The sequence below is a fragment of the Gorilla gorilla genome, chromosome 18 (assembly GCF_029281585.2).
Source record: "Gorilla gorilla gorilla isolate KB3781 chromosome 18, NHGRI_mGorGor1-v2.1_pri, whole genome shotgun sequence".
NCBI classification, from domain to species: Eukaryota; Metazoa; Chordata; class Mammalia; order Primates; family Hominidae; genus Gorilla; species Gorilla gorilla.
Window position 1 is genome coordinate 79,935,597 of NC_073242.2, and position 18,603 is coordinate 79,954,199.

The 18,603-nt window shown below is 39.6% G+C and overlaps 1 long non-coding RNA gene across 1 annotated transcript; it reads left to right on the forward strand.

Annotated features, from left to right (window-relative positions):
* The first annotated feature begins 445 nt into the window (after window positions 1-445).
* LOC134757461 (uncharacterized) lies at window positions 446-5,963 on the forward strand. Its single transcript, XR_010131451.1, has 2 exons — window positions 446-620; window positions 5,637-5,963. It is a non-coding gene; the product is annotated as an uncharacterized lncRNA (long non-coding RNA).
* Window positions 5,964-18,603: the final 12,640 nt, after the last annotated feature.

Here is an 18,603-nt window from a genome sequence, read left to right on the forward strand (position 1 = left end):
TGGGGCACGGCTCTGACCTCTGAACTGTGAGGTGCACTTGGGGCCTCTGCTCCTTTTGCACTGTGTTTTCTTCCTGCATGGCCTCCAGACTGGCTCTGCCTCACCCTCAAACTCCAACCCACATCCCCAGCGGCTGCCAAAGGTCTCTGCTGCTTGTCCCACGGTCGGTCCAGACTATGCAGCCTTTGCCCTCCTTCCCCAGACCTCATTTCCAAATGGAAAATCTTGGCATTGGATGTGGCCTTCAGGTATTTGTCCCTTATTCCCTTCGCCTCTTTTGGGGAATCTCCTTCCAACCAAGGGTCCTGCCTCCCTTCCCCAGGGCAGATCATGTGACTTTTATAGGCCAATCAGGAGACCTCTCCTGCCTGGAAACAGGGATTGGTCCAGAACTGAACATGTGATTCGAGGATGGCCAATTGGAGTTTCTTCTGGGGAGATTGCTAGGGATGTAGGGAGAGAGAGGGTCTTCGAAATCAGCAGCTGAAGGACCATCCTTCCTGTTATTGGGAACCAGCCCGCCTGGTGTCATAGCTGATGCAGAGGAGAGCTGAGACATGGAGAGAGAGGCGGGTTTTTGAGGACACTGCTTGAACCCCTGAATCCAGCCATGCCTGAAGGTGGTGTTTGGCTCCCAGTTATATAAGTCAATCAATTAATTCTCTCTCGCTCTCTCTTTTTTTTTTTTTCTGGAGCCGGTTTGAATTGGGTTTTATTACTCTCAGCCCAAAGAGTTCTGACTAACTCAGAGCCACATTTGGTGCCCCTTCTTCTACCATCCATCTGCCCATGTCCCTTCCTAATCTTTTTCTTTTTCATCTCCTGATCCTTCACTGTGGTTCGAGCTTTTAGGCTACTTCTTGCCAGTGGGTAGGAGAGGAGATGAGGGAAAGGAAGACAGAGTGGAAGGATGGAGGTGATGGAATGGGGAGGCAGAGGTGTGTCATACGAGTCCAGGGAGGCTGAAAACCAAGGATGTGGCTGCAGCAACCCCACAGATGTGCACAGCTCTCATCAGCTTGCTCATTTTAGAGAGAAGAAAATAGACACAGAGAGGTCGAGTGACTTGTTAAAGGACACACAGCTAGGAAGTGGCAGAAGCGGGATTAGAATCTGGATCTTTTGACTTTAAACTCTGTTAACACAAAGCCTCAGGCTGTCAGAGGGAAAGGGCCCTCACTCAAGCTTCTCATTAGGCAGATTAGAAAATCTGAGGCCCAGATGGAATAGAGGCTAGGTCACTGTCCCCCCAGTGGTGATTTATGGGATGCATGGCAGAGGTGCATATGTGTACACACACACACATAGGCACACACACAGACAAGCCCTCCTATCCGAGTTCTCAGGGAGTCAGTAAAACCATTCAGGGTGATGGGAATGGGTGAATTGGAGGCACAGTCAGGAGCATAAACAAAAGCTCCTTAATAAAATATTAAACAAAGGCCAGACCCCTTCTCCACCCATCCCCACCCATGCCTGCTCCCCAGAGGCCTCTATATTAACTTCCAGTCTTGTCTCCACACCAGTGCCCCATATCTCTAAATAATGCATGTCTGCCACTATTTCCTGATTCATCAGTTTTGGACATTATCTATTGACTTTCCAAGATGATGGATGAGAATTTTGCTCCCACTCATACCCCCTCCACTCCGCCACATTCTCCCATTATTAATTTTTGGTGCTTCTAGTTGGAGGCACTAGACCTTTCTAGTGGAGGACTAACTTGGAGGACTAGACCCGCGCCTTTGTTTCTGGGTCATGCAATGCTAGAAGCATCTCCTGAAGCTTTCAAAGCTCTTCTTGGTAAGATGAGGCTCTCCAGGCCCTTGCCCTCCCTGCAGCTCTACAAGCCCCCTCTCCTGGTGGCCAATCACATCCTGCAGGGACCAGACAGTCATGAGTGTCATAGGACCCTGGGCCTTGGGTCTCTGAGCTCATGTTCCATCACTCCACTCAGTCTTTTCTCTCGTGTTCTGTCTCCCATCCCGGGCTCTGCCACAGCCCCCTGCAAGGAGAGGGAGTATCAGCCTGGTCAGAAATCCTGTGGCTTTCCTGGGGACATTCTGCTTCTTGGGGTCTTATGGCCCAAGGATTTCTAATGTTGCCTCCCCACTCCTTCCGCATCATCACTTTGAAATAGAAATGAAGGTCTCCAGTGGGCTTGCTCTTCTTTTGAAATTATCTGGCTTCATTATGTCATTAGAAAAAGAGAGAACCAAAACACCCCAAAGACTGACAGGCAGTTTGACAAGTGTCAGCAGTCAAAGTCTGAATCCGTCCTCTGAGTTTGCAATCACTTAGCTCCCTCCCCTTTACCTTTAAAATATGAACAATGGGGTCTTTTGTGGGGTTTGTTGCTTCTGCTGGGCCCTTCTGAGTCACTGCATATTTTTATGCGTTCAGTAATATAGTGTGAGTCATTCTCCAGCTTGGGGGTATTTTGGGACTTGTGGTGTTTTACTTACAATTGCAGAAAAAAATCAAATATTACAGAGGTGATAAAAAATACAGCAAATTCATATGACCCAGCTCAGTGTGCATAAAATTCCAGGACGGGAAAGAGAGCCACGGCATGAGGTCATTGCCAAGGGTTCTTTGGGGAATGTGGTTAAAAAATGGGTACAACCCATTTTTTTTTGCTGAAGTCAAATAAGGGGGTGATTTTAACATCCCTAAGAACTCTTCTTAGGCCAAAGGTTGAAGGTGCCAGTCTTCATCCCATTCACAAGAGTCCAAAGAGGAGAGGAAGTTCCTCCCTCAACGAGAGCTGTTTATTCCAGATTTTCTAGTTTCTAGACTGGGGTGTTGGCTGTGGGAAGGGGGTTGGATGGAAGCAGGGATGGAGAGGATGGTGCTGAAGCTGTTTCCCCAAATGGGCCATGGCTTCAGCTCACCCGGCTCTGACAGAGCCCCCATCTCAAGAAGCTGGGGGTGACAGTGGCTGAGTCAGGCTGGTGAAAGGGCTGAGGCAGGTGCATTTGCCTTGAGAAACTTTAGGGGGAGATGAAGGAATGCTGAGTGTCCCCAAGGGGATTCTGTCATAATGGAGAAACCGAGTCACAGTTGAGCAGCTCCTGACAGGTGATGTGTCATGGAACCAGGCACTAAAGCAGGGATGAATATCACTTTCCCCCCCACCAGAATGTCCCCCTTACTGCTCTGTTCCCTCTATTATACCACACACCTTGGACGAGCCACTTCCCCACTGTGGGCATCGATTTCCCCATCTGTAACAGTGAACTAGATGATTGACAAGGCTGACCCAGCTGGATGCTCTGCTTTTCTGACATGATCTAGGCTGCTGAGACTAGAACGCTTGTTCCTCCGGGAGCCCAAGTGTGCAGGGCACCGAGGCAGGTCCTAGGGAGTGAGGTGTGGCCCAGGTATTGGGGTTTCAGCATTAATTGCATTCTGAGCACATGTCTACCTCTCAGAGCTGCGGGGCCTGTCTCTTTCTATTAGTTTAACAAGCCCTGGTATTAATGAGATTGCTCTATAATTGAACCTTTTCACGGGTCCCTCGGTAATGAAATTATGCTAATTTGCATTCAGCACCACCAGGCATCCATCATGCGGGACCAGCCGGGAGCGGCCGGTGAGGCGGCGTGAATGCGCCGCTAATTATCACCGAAATGAACAAACCCAGCAGTATTATTATTTCATCTTCTGCCCCATCCCTTCCTCACTACCCGCCTCCCCCACCCCATCTATATTTTTGTCTTTTCATTCACATGACTGCCGGGGCAGGGGTGGGAGAGGATGGGAGAGGGTGACGGGGAGGATGCCGCCTCTCCACTGTGTGGCAGCATGGACCAGGGAACAGCACAGGCCCAGGACTGCCCGCGGGCTCCGTGGGTGCAGGCGTGGGGCATGTGTGCACGTGTGTGCAAGAACCCATGCTGACTGTTTCTCAGCCCGTGTGCAGCGTGTGCTGGTGTCTGGGTGTGCAAACCAACTGCATTTATTCGTGAGGCTGGGTATGTCAGTGTGAACCTAACCTTGGGTGTGTGTCTGTGCTGTTGCGATGCAGGCATGCTTCTGTCTGGGCAGGTCTGTCTGCTTGTGTGGGAGTGTGTGTGTGTCCTTGTGAAAGCGGTGTGTGTGTCACTGTCCTGGCTGGGGGTCACAGTGTGTGTCTCTGATGAGGGCCTGAGTGCGTGTGTGTGTGTGTTTTTGCCAGTGTGCATATCTGTTTTAGTGGGAATCTCAGCAAATATCTGTGCTTGTGTCATTGTGTATGAGTGTGCGGTATAGACGTTAGTACATTTGTGCATGGGGCCTGGCACATCAGTGTGTGTTATAAGGTGTGTGTTTGGGATGACTGGTGTGGTCTCTGTGTTGGTGTGAGTAGGTTCTCAGTGTGTGTCTCTATGTGCCTATGTCAGTGTTTAGATGGTGTGAACATGTGTGTGAGCATCTGGCCTTGTGTTTGGGAACATCCACTTACCTGGCCTTGGAATGGTGTCTGGGAAACCCAATGGCCTGGGAATGGTGGCTCCATGAAATGGCTACACCCATAATGGCTCTTGGTGAAGGGACAGGGCCACCATGACAAGGGGGCAACTACAGTGCCCTCCTTCCCATTCGCTGAGCCCCAAGGAATCCTTCTGGTCCCTCAGGTGAACAAAGAATAGTTCAGACTGATTTTCTGGCCAGGCCTGCTGGATGGAGGCTTGGAGGAGAAATTTTATTTGATTCAGAGAAAATATTTTGATATTCCTTTTTAACCTGAGTATGTGCAGTAAGATTCACTCTGGCTTCGTTGGGTAAACATTTCTTGGATGCCCCTCTGTGCCAGGCCTGCTGGGTGCTTGGGACCAATGGACTGGGAGGGAAAGAGGCCACTGAAATCCTCTCTGGTGTCTATTAGGGCAGAGGCGAAGCTCCTAATAAGAACGTGTCCTGGTTCTGCTAGCAACCAGGTATTGACTTTGGGCGAGACTCTCTCCCTTCTCAGAGACTCAGTTTTCCTGGCTATAAAATGGGAGTTGGAGACACATTGGCTAAGATGAATTCTAAGGTCCCTTCTAGCAATGGAATGCCATGGCTCTGAGAGTTGTACTTGGGGAGCTGCTTTTACTGTGTGGTGAATAAAAGTCTGGACTTTGGAGACAGTCAGCTTTGAGCTTGAGCGAGTTAATTAATTTTTCTGATTCTCCATTTCCTTTCCACAAAACATTTATAATAATATATGTTATTATATGTTTGTGTTGTGGCTAAATCAATAATGTGCTGGTAAATGTATAGCAACCAGCTTGATAAAAAAGTTGCACATATATATGTAAGTTAATTATAAAACTTACTGATACGAAGGAATGTAATACAGAATTTACAAATAATAAAGTATACAGTTCTTTTTATGATAAATTCCATATGGCCAGTTGATTCTCCAAGAATTCCTTTGTTGATTTTTGTCAAACTCTCCTATTCATAGACAACCTACAGTTGCAATTGACAAATGAGTATAGTTCTGACATGAATATTTGTTAGTATTTTTGTTTTAAATGAGGAAGATATAAGTGAAACAACTAAAATAGCTATCAAAAATTTAATTTTTTGTCATCAGCATAAGAGACTTCTTGTAGAATTGATGATTAATATCGTTTTCTTTGTTTTCTTTTTTTTTGTTTTTCCAGAGACACAGCCTTGCTCTGTTGCCCAAGCTGGGGTGCAGTGGTATGATCATAGCTCACTGCCGCCTTGAACTCCTGAGATCAAGCGATCCTCCTGCCTCGGCTTCCAACTAGCTAGAACTACACACGTGTCACCCCCTATGGCTAATTTTTAAAATTTTTTTTAAGAGCTGGGGTCTTGTTATGTTGCCCAGGCTGGTCTTGAGCTCCTGGTCTCAAGTGATTCTCCTGCTTCAGCCTCCCAAAGTGCTGGGATTATAGGTGTGGACCACTGCTCCCAGCTCTCATCAGTTTCTTGAAGTCCAGATCATCAATAAAACAATAAATCAAGCCCTGCTTTGTGGTGTTTGCTGATTTCCACGGTGTAAAGACTTCTACTATGGCCAGTTTAAAACAACATGATGTCACTAACCCTGACGTGGGGAAGAGATGCACAGGAGCACACAAGCACATGCTATTTTCACTATAAAGGTACAATAGATATAAATAACCCCAAGAGCACGGATCATAGGAGAATAATTAGAAAGTGATGATTTTTAAGAATTACTTTTGTTTTTAATATAATTTATTTGATTGTGAATTTATATGATTTAATTTTTAATGGTAGATGTATTTAACAACCCACTGACACTTTTTTTTGTTTTTGCAAAATTGAACTATTGACCATTGCAAGCTGGTATGAATGACCTCCAGCATAGACACTGAATGGGATAAAATAATGCAAGACCTAATACATTTTAGTTACTCAAAATAATGTAGCTATTATAGTTAGTAGTAGTAGTAGTAGTGATAGTGATACTACATAAGTAGTATTTTAACACTACTTCTTACCCACTAAGAGATATCTGCCCTGTAACATGTTGATTTAGTCACAAATTGTGACTAATTTTCTTCATTTGTGAAATGGAGTTCACAATCCTGTCTCTATTTCCTAGAAGTCGCAGTGAAATGTATGGAAACACTTTGGGAATGCTATGTGTCTGGAAACTGGGTAGGGCCAGGTAGAGCCACAGAGACAGCAGCAAGTATAGGCAGCTTATACTTGTGATGTGTGTGTGTATATGTGTACAAATACTTTTAAGATATTGAGATAAAATGTCAAACACTGGAGTGCACATATCTGAAGTCTACAATTTGGGCTTTGACAAGTGTGTGACTGATAACATTTCCATCACTGTAGGGGGTTCCCTAATGCCCTTTTCCAGTTCAGTCCTTCCACTCCCACCATAGGCTATGAATGTTCTTATTTTTGTCAACATAGATCCATTTTGCCTGTTTTTGAACTTCATATACAATCATCCGTCATTTAACAACGGAGAATTGCTCTGAGCAATACATCGGTAGGTGATTTTGTTATTGTGTGAACATTACAGAGTGTACTTACACAAACCTGGATGGTATAGCCTACTACATACACACCTAGGCTATCTGGTATAGCCTATTGCCTCTAGGTTACAAACATGTAGTGCATGTTACTGTACTGAATGCCACAAGCAATTGTAACATAGTGGTATTTGTGCATCCAAACATAGCTAAATATAGGAAAGGTACAGTGAAAATATGAAATAATCTTACGAAACCATCATCATTGACTGAGACATCATTATACAGTGCATAACTGTAAATGCAATCATACATGTGTAATCTTTTATGTCTGGCTTAGTTTGCCCAATATTATGTTATTGAATCCATCCATATTTAGCATGTATCAGTAGTTCTTTAGTTTTGCTTGCTGAGTATCCCACTTGTAATTCACTTATTAATGGACATTGGGGTGGTTTCCAGTTTGGGGCTATTATAACTAAAATTTCTATGAGCATTCTTACACGTGTATTTGGGGGACACATATATTTTCATCTCCTTTGGGTAAATACTACCTACGAGTAGAATTGCTTGGTCATTGGTAAGATTTACTTCAGACACCTACCTAGGGTGGTTGTACTAATTTATATACCCACTATCAATGTGTGGGACTTCTGGCTGCTCCAGATTTCTGCCAATATTTAGTGTTGTCAGTGTTTTTAATTTTAGTTATTATCGTGGGTGTGTAGAAGTATCTCATGTGGTTATAATTTGTATTTCCTTGAAGACCAATAACATTGAGCAATTTTTTGCAAGTGTATTCTATGACATTTACATATGTTCCTTCATTAAGTGCCTATTCAAATTTGTGCTTATTGTTTATTGAATGGTTAATATCTGTTATTATTGAGTTGTAGGCATTCCTTATATGTCATAATTTTTAGCCTTTCATCAAGGATTTGTTTTGCAAATATTTTCTCCCAGACCATGGCTTGCCTATTAATATTATTAGCAAGACCTTTTGATGACCATTTAAAAAAGTTGATGGATTCTAAGTTATTATTTTTTCTCTATTGTTATTGTTGTTTATATCTTATCTAATGAATTTTTGCCTACCCCCCAGGTAGTGAAGATAGTCTTCTGTGCTTTTTTTCTACATTTTTATAGTTTTAGCTTTTACATTTAAGTCTATGATCTATCTCAATTTGTGTATGGTGTGAGGTAGGGGTTAAAGTTCCTTTTTTACCTTCTATTTATACAGTTGTTTCAGCACTATTTGTTGAGAAAACTTCTTTCTTTAAGTTGCCTGGATGACTTTCTTGAGAATCAAATGATTGTATATGTGTGAATCTTCTTCTGGTCTCTCTATTCTATTCTATTGATCAATTTTTCTATACTTTTCATTACTGTACATTTTGGTTATTATGGCTTTATAGGAAATCTTGAAATCAAATCATATGAATGCTTCAATTTTGTCTTTTTTCTCTCTCAAAATTGTTTTGGCTATTCAAGCTCCTTTGAATTTTGATGTAAATTTAGGAATCAACTTGTACATCTATACAAAAATAAACTTTCTGGGATTTTGATTGAGACTGTCTTGAATATTTATATTAATTCTGGGACAATGGACATCTTAACAACATTGAACTTTCAATCTATGAACATGGTATATCTATTTATTGAGGCCTGATTTCATTCCCCACAGCAAAGTTTTTTAGTTTTTGGTGTGGAGTTTTGTTCATATGTTGTTACATTTATTCCTTATTATGTTTTATATATTATGGCAATGGTATAATTTTTAAATTTATTTACAATAGTAGTATTTTATTTACTATTATATACAAATATAATTGTTTTTTGTATATTAACCTTGTTTCCTGCAATCTTATTCAATCCACCTCTTAGTTTGAATAGTATTTTTGGTAGGTTGCTTAGGATTTTTCTAACTAAACAATCATTGTCTAAGGCAGCTCAGGCTGTCAAAATAAAATACCATAAACTGGGTGGCTTAAACAACAGACATTGGCTGTGTGCCATGGCTCAGGCCTGTAAGGCCAGCACTTTGGGAGGCCAAGGTGGGTGGATCACCTGAGGTCAGGAGTTCAAGACTAGCCTGGTCAACATGTTGAAACCCTGACTCTACTAAAAATGCAAAAATTAGCCAGGCATGGTGGTGCACCTCTATAATTCCAGCTACTCAAGAAGCTGAGTGGGAGAATTGCTTGAACCTGGCAGGCAGAGGTTGCAGTGAGCCAAGATGGTGCCACTGCCTTCCAGCCTGGTCAACAGAGCAAGACTCCGTCAAACAAAAATAAAAACAAAAACAAAAACAAGAAAACCTAGACATTTATTTCTCGGTTCTGGAGGCTGCTAACTGTATCACCAGATTTGGTTCTTGGTGAGGGCCCTCTTTCTGGCTTGCAAATGACTACCTTCTCTTTGTAGCTTCACATGGCAGAGAGAGGACACTGATGTTTCTTCCTCTAAGAAGTGGTGGCAGTACTTATATGGGTACTAATCCCATCATAAGGGCTTCACCGTCCTGAGCTCATCTAAATCTAATTACCTCACAAAAGTCCCACCTCCTAATACTATCACATTGGGGGTTAAAGCTTCAACATAGCCTCCTCCTCCTGAGGAGGAGACATAAATATTTAGTCAATAATAATAATGTAATCTAGAAATAAATGTAACTATTTCTTCTTGATATTTATGGCTTTCAATTAGTTTTCCTCTTCTTTAAAAAAAAATGTTTTTTAAGCCTACAGCACCTGGTATTCCCTTGAAGTCTCCCATCCAAGCACTAACCAGGCCTGACCCTGCTTAGGTTCATAAGATCAGATGAGATAGGGCATATTCATGGTGATATGGCTAATACACACACACACACACACACACACACACACACACACACACACACACACACACACGATATTTTAGGACGAAAGATGTTGCTAAATAAATTCTTTTTCTTACCTCCATTGCACTGACAAAAATCCCCAATACATACTGAATAGAAATACTTAGAAGAGACGTACTTGCCTTGTTCTCGATCTCTGCAAGGAAGTATTAAATATTTTGTCATAAGTATGATCCTTATGGTAGGTTTGTTTGTTTTTAGTTTCCTTTTATTACGTAGAGGAAAGTTTTCTTCTATTTCTAGTTTCTTGCTAGCTTTTGAGTGGGTGTTAAATTTGTTAAATGATTTTTATGAATCTATTAAGATGATCATATAGTTTTTCCTCTATTTTGTTAATGTGGTAAATTACATGGCTTGCCTTTCAAATATAAAATGAATCTTGCATGCAGAGATACATTTCATTTTGTTGACATAATGTATTATCCTTTTTATATATTGCTGTATTCTATTTGTTAATATTTTGTTAATGATTTGAACTTATGGATATGAGGGAGATTGTACATATTGTGCAATTTTCTTTTATTATAATATTGGCATCTAGATTTTTTGTGGTATCTTATCTTTTTATTGTGGTAAAATAAACATAACATAAAATTCACCATTTTAACTATCTTAAAGTGTACAATTCAGTGGCATTTAGAATTTGCATAATGTTTTGCAACCATCACCATGATCTAGTTCAAGAACATTTTCACCAACCCCAAAGAAAATCCTGTATAACAACTCCTAATCCTTTTCTGCCTTTTGTCTTGTAGCAACCAGTAATATGTTTTCTGAACCTATGGATCTGTCTTTATATCCTAGATATTTCATACAAATGAATTATACAGTATATGGCTTTTGTGCCTAGTTCTCTCACTTAGCATTATAATGTTTAAGACATGTATCAATGTTGTAACTTGTATCAGGACTATATTACCTTTTATGGCTGAGTAATATCCCATTATATGAATATCCCATATTTTGTTTATTTATTCATCAATTGATGAACATTTGGGTATTTTTACCTTTTGTCTATAGTGAATATTGCTACTATGAACATTTGTGTGCAAGCTTTTGTTTGAAAACCTATTTCCAACTCTCTTGGGTATACACCTAGGAGTGGACTGGCTGGGTCAGACGGTAATTCTATGCTTAACTTATTGAAGAACTGCCAAACTGCTTTCCAAAGTGGCTGCACCATTTTACATTTCCACCAGCAGTTCATGAGGGCTTCACATTCTCCACATTCTCACCAAAACTTGTTATTTTCCATTTGCTTTATTATAGCCAACCTAGGGATAACTCATTGTAGTTTTGATTTGCATTTTGTTTATGATTAATGCCATTGAACATTATTTCATGTGCTTCTTGGGATTTTCTATATCTTCCTAAGAAAATGACTATTCAAATCCTTTTCCCACATTTTGATTGAATTGTCTTTTGCTTGTTGAGTTATAAGATAATACCTATTAGACATATTAGATACCATACTTAGCAGATATATTATTTACAAATATTTTCTTTCATTTTTAAGATTTTTTATCGCTCTCTTGGTAGTGTTCTTTGATGCAGAAGTTTCTAATTTTGATTAATTCCAATTTATCCATTTTTTTCTTTTGTTGCTTGTGTTTTTGGTATTATATCTAAAAAGCCATTGCCAAATTCAAAGTCATGAAGACTTAGCCTTATGTTTTCTTCTGAGAGTATTATTGTTTTAGCTTTTACATTTAGGTCTTTGATCTATTTTGAGGTAATTTTTGTATAACATGTGAAGCAAGGGTCCAACTGAATTCTTTTGCATGCAGATATGCAGTCATTCAGCATACTTGTTGAAAACTCCATGCTTTTTCCCATTGAATGATCTTGGTTGGCACCCTTGTCAAAACAATTGACCATAGATGTAGTGGTTTTATTTTCATGTTTTGATTATAGACCATTCTCAATTCTATTCTATTGACCTATACATGTATCCTATGGCACTACCACTCTATTTTGATCTATGACTTTGTGGTGAGTTTTGAAAACAGGAAACATGAATATTCCAAATGTATTATTCTTTTTCAGGATTTTCTGGTTATTAGGGGTTCCTTGCAATTCCACATGAATTTTAAGTCAGCTTTTTCATTTTTTGCATAAAAGGCCATTGGGGTTTTGATAGGGATTGCATTGAATCTGTAGATTACTTTGGGTAATATTGACATTTTAACTATTTTAACTCTTCAAATCTATAAACACAAGATTTTTTTTCATTTATTTAGGGCTTCTTTTATTTTTCAGCAGTGTTTTATAGTTTTTAGTGTCAGTCTTGCATCTCCTTGGTTAAATTTATTACTAGGTATTCTTTTTCATACTATTAAAAATGGAATTGTTTCTTTTTTCTTTCTTTTTTGAGATGGAGTCTCACTCTGTTGCCCAGGCTGGGGTGCAGTGGCAAAATCTCGGCTCACTGCAACCTCCACCTCCCAGGTTCATGCAATTCTTCTGCCTCTGTCTCCCTGGTAGCTGGGACCACAGGTGTGTGCCACCACTCCTGGCTAATTTTTTATATATTTAGTAGAGAGAGGTTTCACTGTATTAGCCAGGATGGTCTCCATCTCCTTACCTCGTGATCCACCCGCCTTGGCCTCTCAAAGTGCTGGGATTACAGGCGTGAGCCACTGACCCCCGCTGGAATTGTTTCTTAACTTTACATATTATTCATTGCTAGTGTATAGAAATAACACTTATTTTTGTGTGTTGATCTTGTATACTACAACTTTGCTGAATTTATTAGCTTCACTTGATTATTTTTGTAGATTCTTTCGAGTTCTCTATACGTAAGATCATGTCATTTGTGAACAGAGTTAGTTTTACTCCTTTCCAATTTTGGTGACTTCATTTCTTTTTCTTGCCTAATTACTGTGGCTAGAACTATTTCAATTTTGAATGTAAGTGAGGAAAACAAGAATCTTTGTCTTGTTCTTGATCTTAGGGAGACAGCTATTAATTTTTCACCTTTGACTATGATATAAGCTGTGGGTTTTTCATAGATGCCCCTTAACTGGTTGAAAAGCTTCCCTTCTTTTCCTAGTTGTATTATAAAAGAATGTTGGATTATGTCAAATACTTTTTCTGTATAAGTTGAGATGATTGTGTGGGGTTTTTTTGCCCCTTCATTCTGTTAATGTGGCATATTACATTGATTTTCATATATTGAGCCACTCTTTCATTCCAGAAATAAATATCACTTGGTCCAAATCCAAATATGCTGTTGGATTTACATATATATTTATAAGGTATATTACCTGGAGCTTTCTTTTCTTGTGATATTTTTGTCTAGATTTGGTGTCAGGGAAATGCTGACCCCATAGAATAAGTAAGAAATGCTTCCTCCTTTTCAAATTTCTGGAAGAATTTGAGAAGGACTGGTATTGATTCTTCCTTTAATGTTTGCTAGAATTTACCAGTGGGCATGTCTGCTTCTAGGCTTTTCTTTTTTGGGAGATTTTGATTAACTGATTTCATCTCTTTACTTGTTATAGGTCTGTTGAGATTTCTATTTCTTCTTGAGTCAGTTTAGATAATTTGTGTCCTTCTAGGAATTTGTCCATTTAATCTGGGTTACATGTTTGGCATGTAATTGTTTACTTAATCTCTTTTTAATTCCTTTATTTCCCAGTAAGGTCAGTAACAATTCCCTTATTTTCATTCCTGTGATTTCTTCTTTGATTCATGGGTTATTCAGAAGTGTGTTGTACAATTTCCAAATATTTGGGGATTATTAAAGTATCTTATTGTTATTGATTGCTAAATTAATTTCATTGTTGTCAGAGATTATACTCTAAAATTTCAATCGTTTGAAATTGATTGGATTTATTTTCTGGCCAAATATATAGTCTATTTTGGTAACTGTGTCATGTGCACTCACAAAAGATGTTTATTATGCAGTTGTTGGGTGTAATGTTTTCATGAATTTCTAGTAAATCAAATTGGTTGATATTATTTTTCACATACTCTTATATTTTGTCTAACTAGTATGAGAAGCATTTTATAATAAGTTACTATGATTGTGGATTTGTCTATTTTTTCCTAGTTATGTCAGCTTTTGTTTCATGTATTTTAAAATTTATTTTTAGGCATATAGGCATTTATAATTGTCATATCTTTCTAATGAATTCCCCCTTTGTAATTATGAAATGTGCTCAGTTATTTCTAGAAATACTCTGTCTTAAAGTCTATTTTTCTGATAATATAGCTACAGCAGCTTTCTTATGTTTATTGTTTGCATAGTATATCTTTTTTCTCTTTCCTTTTAATTGTTGTCTTAATATTTAAAATATTTCTTTTGTAGGAATAGAGTTGGTCTTTTTTGTGTGATTCAGAATGACAACAGCTGCCTTTTAACTGGAGTGTTTAAAGCATTTACACTTAATGTAATTATTGCTATGACTGGATTTAAACCTATGATCTTATATTTGTTTTCTATTTCACTGACTTTTTACTTCTGTCTTCCCTGTCTGCTTCATTTTGGGCATACAGCATACTTTTATATTCTATTTTGTTTTATTTATTCTCTTTTTAGCTCTATCTCTTTCTATTTTTAGCTATCCTACTCATCATAGCCTACTTAGAATTAATACTCTATAAATTCACTTAAAATTTAAGTGAAATTTTAACTTTAATTTTAATTTTAACTACGACTTCACTTTAAATTTAAGTGAAACCCTGTAACACTACAATTCCATTTATCTTTCATGTTCTTTCTGTTTTCACATATACTATTTCTATATATGTTATAATTCCACAAAACAATGCTATTATTTTTGTTTTAAATTGTCAGTTGTCTGTTACAAAACTGAACAGAGGAAAAGATAATCATTTATGCTTAGCCACTTATTTATTATTTCCAGTGCTCTTTATTTTTTCCTCAATAACTGAATTTCCATCTGATTTAATTACCCCCAAGCCTAAATTACTTTTGAAAGCATTTGTGTGTGTGTGTGTGTGTGTGTGTGTGTGTGTGTTGAAAGTCTGTTGACAAGGAATTCTCTCAGCTTTTGTTTATCTGCAAATGTCTATTTCACCCTTATTTTGAGCAACATTTTTGCTAGATATACAATTCTGAATACATATGTATATATATGTGTGTGTGTGTGTGTGTATATATATATATGTATATATATATTTCTTTCACCATCTTAAAATATGTCCTTTAGAAACATTTATTGTATTTACTCTTGGGGTCTGCTGAGATCTTGGATCTTTCAGCTGATGCTTTTCATGAAATTTGGGAAATAATCTTTTAAACATTTTTCCTGTCCTATTCTCTCTCATCACTCTGGGACCTCAATAGCATGTGTCTAACTATTCAGTAAACTACTTAATATTATCCCACAGTTGATGGGGCTCTGTTAATTTTTTAAGTGTTTTCTTTCTGTTCTTCAAATTGGATAATTTCACTGATCTAGCCTCAAGGTCATTGGCTTTTTCTACAATATCTAATATGATTCTAAATATTCACTAATTTTAGTGAATATTTCATTTCATTATATTATGTTTCTTAGTTCTAGAATTTCATTTTGTTCTTTTGTAGTTTGTATTTGAGTCCTTATTTTTCATTCATCATGTCCATGTTTTTGTTTAAATTGTTAAACATATTTATAATAGCTGTTTTCAAGTCCTTGGATGTTAATTCCAACTTCTGAACCTCTCAAGGTTGTCTGTTTTTTTGTTGATTTTGGGTCACTTTTGCCTACATTTTTGCATGTGTAGTAATTTTTATTGTGTTCTGAATATTCTGAATTTTGTTGTCATCCTTTAAATGATGTTGATTTTGTTATGGAAGGCAGTTGAATTACTGGTGGAGTCTTTTGATTCTGTTGGACTGAATTTTATTTTTTGTTAGAGTACATCTATTTAGGTTTTGTCCTTAGTGTTAGGACATGGTTCTTTCTCTAAGATGTGGTCCTTACCTTTTATGCATAGACTTTCTGATTTCTCAGCTGAATGGCTGAGGTGCTCAGCGAGGGTTTCTTCATTCTGGCTGAGCCAGAACCCCCTACACTTTGTAGCCTCTGGTATCACCATTCAGCACTCAGCCTTCAGCAGCAGCTGTCAACTAGGCTTGCAGAGGCTCACTGTGTATATCCATAGCACATCTATTGGTCAAGGATCTTCAGGGAGTGTGTCCCAAAAGAAACTTCAGGGTCCTATTGTTAACACATCCCCCCATACTCTAATGTCCTGGCTTGAAAACCCGGAGTCATTCAGGCTGGTGAAATGCCCAAGGGAAGAACTTGGGAAAGGGAAAAGTCTTCTGCAGTGTGCTTCCTACCACTTTCCAGCTATGTGAACAGGACAACTTGCCTAATTTCCCCATGACTCAGTTTAATCACTTGCAAAATGAGGATAATAGTAGCACCCAACTGATACGGTCATATTGAAAGCTAAATGAGATAATACACGTGTGATGCTTAGAACAGGGTCTAGGACATAGTAGGTGCTGTCTAGGAATTATCTGCTATTTTTCTTCCTGGCCCTGCAGAGCTTGTCTGTAGCTCATGCAAGTAGTGGCAGCATTTGAAAGATGAAGCTTCATGGTAAGAGAAGCTCATTCTGTACCCTTGTGCTGAGCAGCATTAGAAGCTTTCTGGGGCATTTATAGGCTAGGAAGGTGTCTTAGTTCATTTGTGCTGCTATTACAGAATACATAAGACAGTGTTTTGCCCAGCATACCCAAGAGAATGCTGGATTTGTGCACATCTGTAACAAAAATTGCCATTTACTGGGCGTTTGACATGGGCCAGGAACCTTGCTGACAACTTCTGTGCATTACCTCCAGTCCTTAAAGCATTTCTGTAGGTGGCTTTGATGAGCCTGTGTGGGTGTGTGTGTGTGCACGTGTGCGTGCGTGTGTGTGTTGCTATTTAATCCTTTCATTTCCAGCATACAATTCCCTGTTAATTCCTTTGGGCAAAGAGCATTTAGCTGACTTCTTCTGATTTTTATTCTGCAGCACTGGGGACAGACCTGCACATATAGGAGTAGACACAAATATTATTTGGAAGAGAAAAGTGGACAAAAACAGCCTTGGTTATCCTCACACTTCAGCATTCTCAGCGTGCCAAGCTCCAGATTAATCCTAGTCTGAAGGAAACTTAGGACCAGAGGTCCTTGGAGGCCACTATGTATAATGCTTTCATTTTAGAAAATGGGGAAACTGAGGCCCAGAGGGGGGAAGCCTTGTACTAGGCCGAGCAGAATCATAAGTGCTTTCAATGTTCAGATGTTGGGGCATATAGAACAGGGCTTCTCACGCTTGGCTGCATTTTAGGGTCATCTGGGAGAATTTAAAAAACCCTGATATCCAGGTCACAGCATAGACCAAAGAAAATGACTTCTGGAGTGAAACCTGGTCATCAGCAGTTTTAAAATCTGCCCAGGTGATTCCAATGTGGGGCCAACTTTCAGAACCAGTGCTTTAGAGAGCACAGGCACCAGCAGTTTCCAATCTGTCTCCCAGGAAACCCAGTGGTTTGCAGAGTTATTTCAGAGGGTGCTGGCAGATAGGATAAGGACAGGGAGTCTCCAGACCTTCTTGTTTTGCCTTAATCAAAGGCTCTGCTTGCATCTGTTTTGTTTATTGCTCCCTTATAAAGTATCACTTGATACTTTACAAAGTGGCCCCTGCAATGCATCCCTAGGTCCATTCCTCCAACTTTGCAGATGGAGGAAGAGGTGACCTGTTCAACACCACATCAAGACCCTGAGAGAACCAGGACTTAGACCCCATCTCCTGACTCTCAGCCCGAGTTCTTCAGCTACCCTCTGATCCCAAATTCTTTTCTTTTGAAATGATGCAAGTCCTGCAAGTTCCCCCCCAAAGCATCCACATGTTCCCTCTTAATCCCGCTGGCATATCCATGCTCTCCTGTGGACCAAATTGTTTGTTTTGGGTTCTGCAGATTAATCAAGGATAGCTGGTGGTCATGGGGCATTTTGGATATAGAGATTATGTAGGAGGCTGTGAGTTGGGGGGGGGTAGCAACTGACATCTAATTAGCCTTCATTTTAAGTCTCGATGCAGCAATTATGACTTCTGAATAGCAGTGGTTGTTACTGAGGATGGTCGCTTAAGCAGTGCACATAATTATTATAATTACTGTGTACCTAATGATGCCTAATAAGGAGCAACATTGCACAGAGGCGCGGTTGCTGCTCAGCCTGGTGGTCTGGGCTCTGGAGGGGGAGCAGCCGGGGTTCCGATGCTTGTGTGGGACTGTTTTGTAGGGACACCAGGCTGCCTGTTGGAGACTAGGGGCTGCAGAGTGCACAGGAAGGGAAAGCTCCCAGAGTGCACAGGAAGGGAAAGCTGTGCTGGCATCAGCTCAGAGGCAATGAGTGTGGAAGTTGCTAAGCTGGAGCTGTCCTCCTTCAACCATTGACTTCAAGGTTTTACTTAGATCCATGCTAATTCCAGGCCTTACGGGGACTCTGCTTGGGGAAGGCACAAATGGATAGCCTTCATGGATGGAGTGTGTGTGTGTGTGTGTGTGTGTATGTGTGCGTGTATTAATGAAAAATAACCACAAATCTTTATAGAGGGTGCACTACGTGCAAAGCACTTTACATTTGCTATCTCACTTAATTTTTACAACAACCCCATTTCACAAAGGGGGTAATTGGGGGTCCAAGAATAAACACAGCTAGCATTTATTAAACACTTGAATATCTGCCAGGCGCTGTACATACATGATTTCACCTGATTCCCACAACAATGCCATGAGA